Consider the following 12886-nt stretch of genomic DNA (forward strand, 5'->3'; position numbering starts at 1 on the left):
ACAAAACAGAGCCCAAATAACAAGAAAGAAGGACAAACAAAGGCCAGAGAGGAAGAGGTGAGACGAAGGAAGCCACCCAGACGAGAGTTGAGACATGCGTGGATCATCAGAAGCAGCCTGACTGGAGGGAAAATAGAACTAAAACACAATCATTAACCAGCTCTGCCACGCTTAACAAGGAGCTCGCACAGACGAGGGAGGAGGAGGAGGAAGAAGAAGTGGAGAGAGAGCCGCAGGGTTGCTGCGGCAACTGAAATTAGAACCTGGGATAACAAGAAAAATGAGAATGTGTGGGACGACCCAGGTGAGGCAGGCACCGACGGGGAATAGAGAGAGACAGAGAGGAAGAGGCAGGGAGAGGAGAGGATTCAAATTACAGCATTAAACCATGTCATTACACCTTATACAACAGTCTGTTCTTTAACAGCCTTTAACATCTCAAAAGTGATGTAAAAACATCAGTGTGCTCCTCGTGTGATGTGATATCACAATTATAGAAAGATGGGGATGCTGTAGGATTATAACAGCTGTTTAAATATTTCATCAGAATAACATATTTTTAGACACATGGATCATTTTCTCTGACATCACACTCAACATATGATTTGTGTTCCTGCTTCATGGATTTAATGTGTTTAACCTGCTTCTATCATTTCACAGCTCCAAGAGGACGATGGTAGTAGAATAAACTGTGCTTATGCCAATTTAGGTTGAAACAATGACACTGACCAAAGCTAAAGTTAGGATTCGATCACTTTAAAGCAACAAATACTCTATTATAGTATTTTTTTTAAATGCTACAGGTCATGATAAAAAAAGGGACAAAGTCCTTGCACCATACCCAACAAAACATGCATGCATCCTCTCAGTGACATCATAAATTGGTTTCTGGAGAGATGTTTTGAAGCTTACATGGCGGGCACAATGTTGGGAATGCTGATTGGACTGGACTCGTTGCATTCACCCATTCATACCCATTCACTCACTGATGGTAGAGGCTGCTAATGAAAGGGACCATCAGTATTAGCTGATCTCATTCGTACACATTCACACACCGCTGAACAACAACGGGAGCAACTTGGGGTTCAATGTCTTGCTCAAGGACACTTCAACATGTGACTGCTGGAGCTGCCGGAGCTGGGATCGAACCGCCACCCTTCCGATGGTAAGACAACCAACTCTACCCACTGAGCCACAGCCGCCCCTGATTCAAACTTACTACAGCTTAGCTTAGAAACAGGCAAAGAGGTGGAGCTGAAGCTAGTGTTTAGCTTCCTGGTTAGCAGTTAAAACACATGTCATCCATCTGATAGCTCAGCCCTTAATTATGCACATTTATGTGTACCTCTTAGTCTTTGTATTGAACTTTTCCTCGACCCAGAGTACACGCATGTTTTCTTCAGCTGAAGTGTTGGACATTTTAACACAAGACTTCGTCAGTCCATCTTCGTTCCAACCCTCACCAACGGTCACGAGCTAAGGTTTCAGACTGAAAGAATGAGGTCACAGATACAAGCGGCTGAAATGAGATTCCTCTGCAGGATGTCTGGACTCAGCTTTAGAGATAGGGCGAGGAGCTCGGAGTGAAGCCGTTGGTCCTTCACATCGAAAGGAGTCAGTCGAGGTGGTTCGGGCATTTGATAAGGATGCCTCCTGGTGTCACACGTCCAACTTGAAGGAGGCCCCAGGGTAGATCCGGAACTCGCTGGAGGGGTTATATATCCCACCTGGTCTGGGAACGCCTCAGGATCCCCCTGGGGAGAGGTGAAAAAAATTCATGGGGAGAGGGATGTCTGGGTTCATTTATTTAAACTGCGGCCTCCATGACCCAACACCGGATAAGTGGAAGAAAATGGATGGATGGATGGATGGATGGATGGATGGATGGATGGATGGACTTCATGGAGTATTCTGGGCTTTTGCAGCCAGCTTCAAGTGGATGAGTAATTTCATCGCTTTCATTCTAAGACAGATAATAAGTTATAAAAAAGCGCTGCTTTAACTTTGAAATGTGATGCATTCATCCCTTGACTTTCTTTGTCACTGAGTAATCCAGAAACTGTAATTGAATCAAATGAAAATGACACCTTTCACTCTCCTGAATGAGGAGATATTTATTATTTGAGGCCGATTTTTTACAACACTGTGATAAAATTGAAAGCACCTCCTCAACACAGCCGACAGAGAAGAATTTAGCCCTGAGCAGTTATCCAGCACCTTTCACTGTCTGCTTGGAGGTTGCCAAGAGACAGATAATGCCAACTGGAGGCTGGCAGTTTGTAAGGTCTGAATGTTAAGACCTAAAATGTCAATATTGGTCCCACGGGAGGAGATAATTAAGGCATAAAGATCTAAAAGGCTTGTCACATATGGCTGGCCAGCTGTCACATCTGTCCGTTCATATTCACGCCGGTAACAATAAGGCCTATGCTAAAGCAGCGGACAAACGGCTGAGCATTAAATGTCAGCTGACTGAGCTACAACTAAAGGCTCACACACCGAACGAGGACAAGGCTGGCATTTAAAACAATACACAAGCTCCACTCCTCATTTCAGACGTTCACTCCCGAGTGGGTTGTCTCAAAAAGATCTATTCCCTGTGGTTTTACTTCACACATCCCCAGTGTTCGCCGTTATGGAAGGCAGCGGTGTGGAACCAACAGGGGAGCACAACATTTAAGAGGAAAGTATTCAACACTGCAGAACTCCAGCAGGATGCGTGATGGATACGTTTCCCCTTTGTGGGCAACAGGGTGTTGCGGTGACAATCCCTCAACTGGAGGACCTTTAGGTGCAAACTGTCAGCGGTAAAGCATCTGCCATGCTCATCTACAACCCACCGTGCCACAGTGTGAATAACCTCAGGAGGAAACTGATGGCTTACAACTGTGAAAATACCTAACCCAGTCTAAGCCAATCACAAACCTGAGTTTACAAGAGTGCTATGAAGCGACTAAAAAGCTTGGACTAATAATTATGGAGCTTTGTGATTCATTAAACACATTATTTGGGAAGCATTGCATCACAGGTAGATTTATTGATCATCTGGCTTCCTTTTAGAGACCGCAGTTCCGCAAGTGTCCACTAGAGGCTGGCTGCAAAAGCCAATTATCCATATTAAGGCTGATTTATACTTCTGCGTCTCCCCTACGCTACAGCTGATACATGTTGCTGTTTATCATGCAGACATGATTACAGGGAAGAATAGAGAGGAGGAGATGAAATACACGGCCGATGTGACCAATCACAGGGCTTGTGGTTGGCGTCAATTCTACAGGTAGTTACATTTTGAAGGAGGTGCGCGTCAGCTACATGTGTAGGCCTCTGTGTAGGTACGGGAGCTACGCGGACCTCCATTCTAGGCTACGCCATCGATTAGATGCAGAAGTATAAATCAGGCTTTGACTGATCATCTGGCTTCCTATTAGAGGCTGCAGTTCCTTGAGTGTCCACTAGAGGCTGGCTGCAAAAGCCAATGAATCCCTATTAGGTCCATAAGGTTGAAATACACATTTTTACAGTAGAATAAAACAAGTCTATGGCCTCGTTAAAAAATGCAGGTATGTAATCATCAATATATATTAATGCAAACTGTGTGGGGTAACAGATCCATGAAGATAATATAAAAGCTAAGAGTTACACGTAAGTTTGCTCAATTGAGGGACAGGCAGCGAATCAGAGCTGTTTGCAAGCAGGCTAAAAGCCCTCCTCAGCTCCACATCTTTTCTTTCTTCTAGGTCGATCAATAGTTAAGTTGAGTCAGCATTTTCAACATGGCCCCTGCTAATGTGGGCTCTCCAGAAACCAATTGACACCATCGCAGAGACTACATTGATGTCTTATACAGTCTATTAATTTGATGCTCTGATTACTTATCTAGAGATATTTTGGTCTGCACATACTCCTGACATCTTTTGCAACTGACAATAAACTAGACAAGTTATTTAATAAAGATATGCAAATGAATAAAGAAGCATATGTGAGTTGGAATAGCAATAAAAAGATGCACAACACCCTCTACATGTATACAGTTATCTAGTTAGAGAGCCTCACATCTTATCTGCTCACTGTAGTAAAACGTGTGACTTCTACACTGAACACTTGTCTCTTACTTAGCTTCCTTTTAACCTCAGTAATTTGTTTACCTGAGCCAAAGTGGTCTCAGATAGCGACACTGGCTCAGACTATCACCATCGCTTCTTTTTGGGACAGTCAAACACTTTGCAAGGTACAGACAACAAACAATTATTCCCCTAAGGAGTTGCAGCTCGTGCTTGGAAGCATGAGCTGTGGCCAAAAAAGGGACAAATTGCTCTGCAGGGATAATGAGAGTTTCTTTTCTGTGGCCTTTGCAAACCACAGTGGGCTTGTTTTGGTCCAAATAAGGGAACAAGTAGCTGCTTTATGCATGCGTTGCTGGCTTTCATGATACCCGTATACAATTTTCAATTCAGCCGTAATCTATCAACAAAAGACATGCAGGAGGAAAATTAGTCAAAACAAATCCAATTGCAGTGTGTGTCACTTCAGCACTCTGTGGACTCTTGGCTCTTTGTTTGCTCTCGGCTTTAACACTACTTGTCTGTTCTTTTGCAGAGTTTGGAAAAGTGTTGCAGAAGCATTTCACCCGATCCGGAGTCCAAGTTTTACTCAGCTTTTTAAAGCGTCAGCAAATATCAGATGACAACATTAGTCTTAATCATTAAACGGCATGTCTGGGTCACTTCTTGTAGATTTTGGTCTAGCTCCTATTTCAACAGCTGCTTTTATGGAGGTTTCTGAGCAGGTGTTATCTGAGTTTATTACATAGCATGGTTAAATACTTCACTCTGATTGGTCAGGTACAACATTCTTAAGGTGTGCTATTTCTCTATAACAGACCACTGCTATTAAGCAAAGACTCTAGAGTACTAGCTTTTCTGTAGACCAATGAAATCAGTCTACAGAAATAAGTCACATCGTCTGACTTCAGTCCTTTTACTGTGAGAAAATAAAGACAGATGACAACTGTGGAGAGCAAAGCTGTAGGCTTTGAGAGAAATTGGTAAAGTGAAGAGGGCACATGAAGTAAACACCTAACAGATCACAGTTTGGGATAAAAATGCTGTGAATGGAAGAGAAAATGTCACTAGACTCTGATAAAAGGCAGAAACCCTCAATCAGATTTGTGGGGTACCATCACCTCATCAACAATAGTACAGTTTTTTTTCCTCTCTTGTTTGTTTGTTTTGTTTTTATGTACTGTAGTTTATACTTGATAACTTTATTTGGTTATCTACTGTTTGTTTTTCTTTTATGTTCTGTTCAATGTCAAGCACTTTTATATATTTGCACTGTTGCATATAAAAATATATATATAATAATAATAATAATAATAATAAAATAAAAAAAACAATAGTAAAGTTCAGTGCAAAGATTTGATAAAAATGGACGACACAAGAGCTCCCAAAAAGTGAAAAAAAAAACGTGAATAGCTCCCCCTGGTGGCCAGCTGTAGTGCACGTCTTAAAGCCCACCTTCTCCATCTTAACTCGGGTTAAATTTGGACCCAAACATGCTTAAGGCTGATTTATACTTCTGCGTCGAGTCGACGGCGTAGCCTACACCAGGGGACGGTGTAGCCACCATACCTACGCAGAGGGCTACGCACGTAGCTGACGTGCACTGTGTCAGCTTAAGCCCTGTGATTGGTCCGCTCGGCGGCTTTGTATTTCCCCTTGCTGCGTAGGGGCGACACAGAAGTATAAATCAGCCTTTATTCTTACCGTGCTGTGCAAGTGTTTGATATTAAGAAGTGAGGATGTGACATCATGATTGACAGCTCTGTTGACAAAGTGCCAGATAAGCAAAGTAGAGGAGGAAAGGTGACGAGAATATCTAGTATATACTGAATACACTAGTTGTTATAGTGGAGGAACATTCCACCTTACTGTGTAGTATTCCTTATTCAAATACATCAAAATCATGATTCAAAAGAGAAAATAAAAGGGTGCAAACACTTCTAAAATTCTGACCAGTGCATCCTGACTTTGAGGAATCTAGTGAACTAGGTTGGGTTAGTGCATCCTGATCCTTTCCCAGGGATGCCTGCACTGTCCTGCAGGCCTTAAATGAGTTGGGATGCAGTTACTGTACATGTTGCACGCAGCAGGCAGTGCTGACTGACAGGTCAGGTGAGCACCGTGGTCCTCTCAGGCGTGCAGATCCAGCTCCTCTGCCTGATCTGAAGTGGCTTCAATTAACTGAGGCAGCCAAGTGTAAGAGAGGGGACTGAGGGGTACAGACCCCAGACACGCCTCTTGACAGGTTTTGGGGAGTAAGATGAGTGGGGCCCTCTGACAGGTCCTCTAATGCCCCACCAACTCCAACCTTTCCCCGTCTCCTCTTAGCTAATTACCAAGTGTCCATACGGAGACACTTGTCACTGTGATTACAGCAAATTGGCTGTAACTGCAGGGTCAGCAAGGACGATCTTTCACTCGTGTATACATGTGTACACTCGCTGTAGTATTCATCACTCTCAGTACTCACTCTATATTGAGCCTCCTTAGATAGCAGCAGGAAAATCCACTGCCTTATAAACATCTGCAGAAGCATATTCATGTTGATCCTGCATGATACTCTGTTAGGGTGATGATATAGAAAAGAGGGTGATTTAAATATCCCAGCATTCCTCGACAAATCCTTCACACAGATTTCATTTTCATGGTTTTCTGGTGCGATGTTCGAGGACACAGACGAATGCAATGCTAGTTTCACTTTGATTACATGAAGGTAAATCACCCCGAACAACACGGTGAATAGATCTGAACTGTGTCTTTGGTATTTCCTGTCTCTTAAATTTGAACTACAAGATCCACTTTGTAAAAACGTTTAATGAACAAACGAAGCAGCTTACAAACTGGCACACAGCAGCAGGCCAATGTGTCACATCAATAATGCACTATATCTTACTATTTTCTCTTCTCAGCACACAGAAAGTGTGTCCTATGGCCTCTAACTGTGCTGTTTTACACTCTTTTTTTCATCCAGCTTCTGAGTCTTGCTGTTCTGGCTAGTTTTACATTACTTAATTAACATGGAAAAGTTTTCAGGGGAGGCGTGAAACACACAGGCTCACATAATTTCCCCTGAAGGATTTATTTTATTCTCATGTTGGCACATCCTCCCTGCCTGCACTCTCATTTCCCCTGGAAAAGAGGGAGTTCTCCCTCCTCTCTCCTTACACTTTAGTCTTTTATAAGAACTGGGTGCAATTTCCACTTTCAAATGACGCCTGAATACAACCTGAACCTCCTCACAACGCTGCAATTTATATGATCAAGTGTCTCCAGAATCCTCTGTTCTCTACAGCGGTGTGCTTCACTAGCAGCCTTCAGATCTTCAATTACCTTCATTCTTTTTAAAGGTTTGTGTTTTCTATTCAAACCCTTTTTCCTCGTCTCACTCTGGACCAGAAACTCACCCTTACTTATTGTTAGCTTCATTACTAGCCATCTGAGAATATCTCTCTGTGTGTGTCTTCATTAGCTACAAAAGAAAGGGTGTTTTTTCAGAGCAGGCACACATTTACAAGTTAGTAACAGGATACTTCCAATGCCATGGCTGCACTTTTAACAGGCTGGACTATCAAACACACACACAAAAAAACAGCTGTTAGTTTGTCTGTGTGCTGACTAACGGTGCAGGGATCAGAGAGATACAGGCTTGTGAGAGAATACCAGTATAGTCATGTATTCTGATATGTTTCTGATAATGAATTGTTTGATAGTTGTAAAATAAACCTATTTATGTTAATAAAATCTGCAGTTTAAAAAAAAAGTCTTGCATCGTCTCTTACAGAATCAGAAACCAACACGATGCATCACTTAATGATGACATTACAATCTCAGTGCAATAAGAGCACAGATGGAAATTTAAAAAGACATTACAAGGAATATTATGCACATAACTTGCATGCACCTGTATCCTTTCTAAGTTTCACCTTTAAAGGTGACATATCATGCAAAATGGACTTTTTAATGGTTCTCGACCTGAAATATGTTTCCCTGGCATGTCTACAAACCCCCTGAGAATGAAAAAAATCCATTCTGCCCCTGTTCTGATTTCTCCACCTTTCTGTAAATGTGTGTGAAACGAGCCGTTTCAGACTTCCGTGTTTTTGTTACGTAACAACAATATCCGGTCTGTCACGGAGTCAGAGCTCGGAGCTTGTTCAGCCCATAGACTGTATAAAATAATACTGAATCCCCCCTCCGTTTTTCATTACCTGCACACATGTGTGCTAACAAGGAGCTTAGGAGGGAGGCATGCTAGTTGTAGGCTGTCTTAATAAACACAAAGGTCAGTTTTACTCCCCACGTCTGCAGATTTGAAGATCTAGTGGATGACTTTTATTTGTCATGGATAAGTGCTAGCGCTAATTAGCATAGCTACATGTTCATAGCTGTAGCTGTGTACCAAGACACACGTCGACATACTGACAAATAAAACAACAAGAAACACTAAATAAGTGACCAATCCTTCAGAAAGGTCCTGCTACAGGCGCCTCTCCATCAGGATCAGATTCTGGATCAGATTCAGAGGGTTGAAGTAACGTGATCTCTGAGCAGCCGTGTATATTCAGCCAACATGTAAACATTAGATCAACGTGCTGGAGAGCCGAGGCCACATCCACTTCCTGAGGGGGCGTGGTCAGAGAGAAAACAGAGTGTTCTGAGGAGGACTGAAGAAGAGGGCTTTTCAGGCAGACCAAAATCTGATTTCAAAGGGTTTTTTTGAGCATAAACTTTAAAGACATGTTTTGGGGACCTCTTAGACCAATATATATTGAGGAAAAAAGCGTGATATGTCACCTTTAAGGCCCTCCATTACCTCACTCCTCTATACCTCTCTGGACTTCTCCACATCAACACACCCAGCCGCACTCTCAGGTCTTCTTCTTCCATTCAGCTCACCACACCACCCGCCCGGTTAATCACCATAGAGTCCAGAGCCTTCAGCTGGTCTGTCTCCCGTCTCTGGACCTCCCTCCCACCAGACATCCATAACATCGACTCTCTTTCGATTTTTAAATCACGTCTCAAAACACATCTTTTTAAACTGGTACACTCACTCTGATTACACCTCTTCACTGCACTTTATCTGATCCTGTTAATTTTATTTACATTTATTAATTACACTGTATCATGCCTTGTCAATTTTATCAGCCTAATTTTTTAAATACAATGCATTATTATTGTTATTATTATTATTATTAAGTTTGAAGGTTGCTGGTTCGAATCCAAGCCTCGACCTAATGCTGCACATCTTCCCCCACTCTGTACTCCCCACATTTCTGTCCCTCTTCAGCTGACCTTTCCATTAAAAGGCAAAACCGACCAAAAACAGCTTAAAATAAACAGTTCTAATAACTAGATTATAAAAATTACAATCTTCCTCATTACACATACTATTACATAAAATCCTTATTCATTGTATCATAACTCTCTTTAACATGAAAGTCACCCTATCTGGCTTTTCGTCAGTACAGAGCCATGGAGGCTGGAAACATGTAGGAAACTTTACATTTTTAGTGGTAACTTTTAGAGTCTAAGATAGCCTAGGGATGTGTGCTCTACGTCAAGCATAATATGAAACATGGTTCCCATTGCTAGTCAGCACTAGAATTAAGAGTTGGTTACACAAATCACTATTTTTATGACTGTGGCCCCAAAATGTCCCACATGAATGTTGTTTCTAAGCTTTAGAGCTGCCATCCATCACTAGCCGGCACTATGGGTTATGGTTACTACCATAAGGCTGACATGGGGGCGGCAGTAGCACAGTCCATAGGGACTTGACTTGGGAACCGAAGGGTCGCCAGTTCGAGTCCCAGCATGGACGAAGTTTGGCAAGTGGACTGGTGGCTGGAGAGGAGCTGGTTCACTTACCTGGGCACTGTCGAGGTGCCCTTGAGCAAGGCTTGGTTGATGGCAGCATCCTCACTCTGACATCTCTCCCTAAGTGCATGTCCACTGCATGTGTGTGCATTGTATGTATATACGCATGACCGAAAAATAACACGAGTGAAAAAATAGAATTTGCCCCTGGGGATTAATAAAGTACCTTCTTCTTCTTAAAACCATTTAGCCAGACCAATAAGTAACCAGTACAGGTATGTGGACTTTAACCTGCAGGGAGGACTGAAAGCTGGTGGTGCTAGCTCTGCTATTGTTAGTCACACTTGACAAACCAATTCTAAATTGTTTCTCCCCAGACTGTGAGATTCCATGTTCAGCCAAGTTAAATAAATAAACAACTAGCTTGATTTTGACAGGTTTTTTTAGTGTTTTCTTATGTTCAGACTACTCAGATAGCCTACCGTTTTAATTTCTGTAAAAAACAAACTAGGAAGTAAGCAGCTTTGCAAAATCCGTGGTCTTATCTCTTGAGTTTTGACATCACTGTTTAGAAAAAAAAATTAAACTTTTTCAGGACAGTCAGACACCATTTTTTGACAAATGAGCTCCTGTCCTGAAGTGGCTGCAAAAGTTCCCCTCCCTCACACACACACACACACACACACACACACACACACACACACACACACACACACAAACACTATGCTTGTCATTTTCAGATAATTGATACAGACCCACACCCCCTCTTTCATCCCGAAGATCCTCACCCCATTTGGTACTCACCTAGATCAAAGTCTCTCCCACATCTGTTCCGCTTGCTGCTGCCATGACTCTCCAGCTGGACTCTGTCCGTCAGGTCTCTGCGTCTGTAGGCGTGTCAGTGCTGCGTGTCTGTCCAAAGCCTGAACTTCTTGGCAAGCTGCGAACGCAAACAGCGGAAAGAATCAACAAGACTGGAGTTGTGAGAGCGCGCGTGGGTGTGAGCCAGTCCCTTATCATATTCTTGCAAGAGACTCCTTGTCAAGTTGACTGTTTGTTTGCGCATCTGTTATGTAGGAGACTTGAATACAGAACATTTGTGAGATGGAGTGTGTGCGCTTGTGTGTGTGTGTCAAGATATTACAAAGACACATGTTAAATGAGGACTGTAGTGAGGTTTACACAGCGAGGCGGAACAAAGTGGGACAGGGACTCCTCATGCAATTACACCCAGCATTAAAATACTAATCCAAACACAAACTGTATCTGGACTGTATCCAAACAGCAAACTGAGCCACAGGTGTAAACAGAGCCGTGAAAAAGTGCAATCTCATTCCCACAAATCTAATCATGGGGCTTAAAGTAATACGATTCGAAGCAGACTTAATGCTTCTTTAATACTTTAGGGGTATATTTACACTAACCTAAAAACACTCATAAAAATCTTTGTTGGTATATATCAGACGCACAAGCTGACTGTTAATGTGATGTATAAAGGGCCTACAGAGACTCCACTAACAGTGCAGCCATCTGACAGAACAGACCCACAGTGGCACAAATTCCAACGTGGAGGTATGCTCTGGCAGTCTCATTAAAATCCTCAAAGTCTAATTCTCTTTCAAATACCACCTCTACCTAAATAAACATGACCGAGGACACTTAGTCAGACTCCACACGCCTGCCAACCGCAGATGAACAGGATTTCACAGAGCAGGCTGGTTGTGTTAGCTGGAGCATTATTCTAAAAACGTCTGTGGATTGTAAGGAAATGTCTTAACAACCACAGTGATGCTCTCTGGGATCATAACACACGCGATCCATAAAGATGCCTGACATTTAAATTGGAGAAGCCGGCTGATTTGAGTCAGTTTTTCTTTTATAACAAGCTCATAAAGTAAAAAGATGCATTTTAAAGCAGGTTCAAAAAGTGAGTCCAAAGTTGCCCAAAAGCCTTATAAATTCTGACACTAACTGAAACATTAAGTTACATTCGGCCCAGGTGTACTGAAGAATCGGGCCCTTTATGCATTCAGGCGCTCTGTATTCATAACCTGACTCCAAAGTGCCTGTAGGCCTTTACCTCAGAGAGAGGGAGAGGAAATGATCTCCATGAATGAATGAAATGTCTTAAGATCCACATGTTTACACACACACGCCGCAGAAATGTCAATCAGATGCAAAATACAGACGTTGATCCCTGAAAGAAATGTCAAAAAGGGAGCCTGGCGCTGTGATGTGCGTGCAGGCACCGGCACCGTCTGATCAATAGCTCACCTGAAATGAATACAAGATCGTTCTGTCTCCACAAAAGCACGAGTGCAATCTTAGACTGACACAAAAAAAAAAGACACAACACGGATCAATGGGTCACATTTAGTGAAAATCTATCTGAAAACAAAAGGATGGATTCAACATCTCTAGTAGCTCACAAAGCTTTTCTTCATCATGATCAGGATTCTTGCCGCTTTTAATTATTGATCATTATCAGTAATAGTTGAGACTGTGACCTTTTCTCCTTTCTCCTATCGAATTATCAAGAACTTCAAGGAGAGAGATTGTTGCCAAACAGGCTCCAGGGCGCCCAAGAAAGTCCAGCAAGCGCCAGGACCGTCTCCTGAAGGTGTTACAGCTGCGGGATCGGGCCACCACCAGTGCAGAGCTTGCTCAGGAATGGCAGCAGGCAGGTGTGAGTGCATCTGCACGCACAGTGAGGCGAAGACTTTTGGAGGAAGGCCTGGTGTCAAGGAGGGCAGCAAAGAAGCCACTTCTCTCCAGTAAAAACATCAGGGACAGACTGATATTCTGCAGAAGGTACAGGGACTGGACTGCTGAGGACTGGGGTAAAGTCATTTTCTCTGATGAATCCCCTTTCCGATTGTTTGGGGCATCTGGAGGAAGGCTTGTTCGGAGAAGACGAGGTGAGCGCTACCATCAGTCCTGTCTCTTGCCAACAGTGAAGCATCCTGAGACATTCATGTGTGGGGTTGCTTTTCGGTCAAGGGAGT

At 42.9% G+C, this 12886-nt stretch overlaps 1 long non-coding RNA gene across 2 annotated transcripts in view; it reads right to left on the minus strand.

Annotated features, from left to right (window-relative positions):
* Positions 1 to 12886, minus strand: part of LOC117832578 — a 53677-nt gene that overhangs the window by 26058 nt on the left and 14733 nt on the right. For both annotated transcript variants that reach the window (XR_004635205.1, XR_004635206.1), the window contains exon 2: positions 10686 to 10821. This is a non-coding gene — a long non-coding RNA (uncharacterized LOC117832578). The remainder of the gene's footprint in view (positions 1 to 10685; positions 10822 to 12886) is intronic.

The sequence above is a fragment of the Notolabrus celidotus genome, chromosome 20, assembly GCF_009762535.1.
Source record: "Notolabrus celidotus isolate fNotCel1 chromosome 20, fNotCel1.pri, whole genome shotgun sequence".
Taxonomy (NCBI): domain Eukaryota; kingdom Metazoa; phylum Chordata; class Actinopteri; order Labriformes; family Labridae; genus Notolabrus; species Notolabrus celidotus.